Genomic DNA, 655 nt, shown 5'->3' with positions numbered 1-655 from the left:
GGTTATACGCTTACGCAGATTACGCTGCATGTGACAGCACCCTAAAACGGTTGCCAAACTGCTGAGTCTGCTGAACGCAGCCATTGAAGGATGAGTTTACTAACTTCATTCCACAACAGTCGACAGGAGTCGATGTTGGGTATATTAATAGTAAATTCAATATGGCAGCTACCACGATATCGCAGCCAATACAGTGGCAAGATTCTAATCCAGCTAGCAATCCAGCAGGAAAACAAGCATCGTGTGCCGCAGGCTTTACTTCAGTCAATTAGAGAAATATATCGATAACGTGACACTTTGCGAATCTCTGTAATGCTGGATTCACACTGCATCCAATTTGCGTTGTATAACGCTCTGCAACCAATCAGAAAACAGGGTTCCAATGATACAAAGCAAAATGCTGAATCCAGCATAAGCATGTCTAGCCGCTTTGCCATCTTGAATGACTTTAAACCGCCCAATAAATCGAGTTTCTCAGAATCGACGATTCGATTCTCGAGTTTGAAAAAGATTTGATTCTCGATGTATCGAGAATCATATCTATTCGCGTTGCTTGCACTTTTTGAACATCATATTTTCATTTTCTCTCCTTTCAACGCTTGAATATATATTTATCCCGTTTTATGGTACGTTTCCACTGAGCGCGTTATGGCTA

This window comes from Trachymyrmex cornetzi, unplaced genomic scaffold (genome assembly GCF_001594075.2).
Source record: "Trachymyrmex cornetzi isolate Tcor2-1 unplaced genomic scaffold, Tcor1.1 scaffold816, whole genome shotgun sequence".
Classification (NCBI taxonomy): Eukaryota; Metazoa; Arthropoda; class Insecta; order Hymenoptera; family Formicidae; genus Trachymyrmex; species Trachymyrmex cornetzi.
This window is presented reverse-complemented; position numbering follows the sequence as displayed.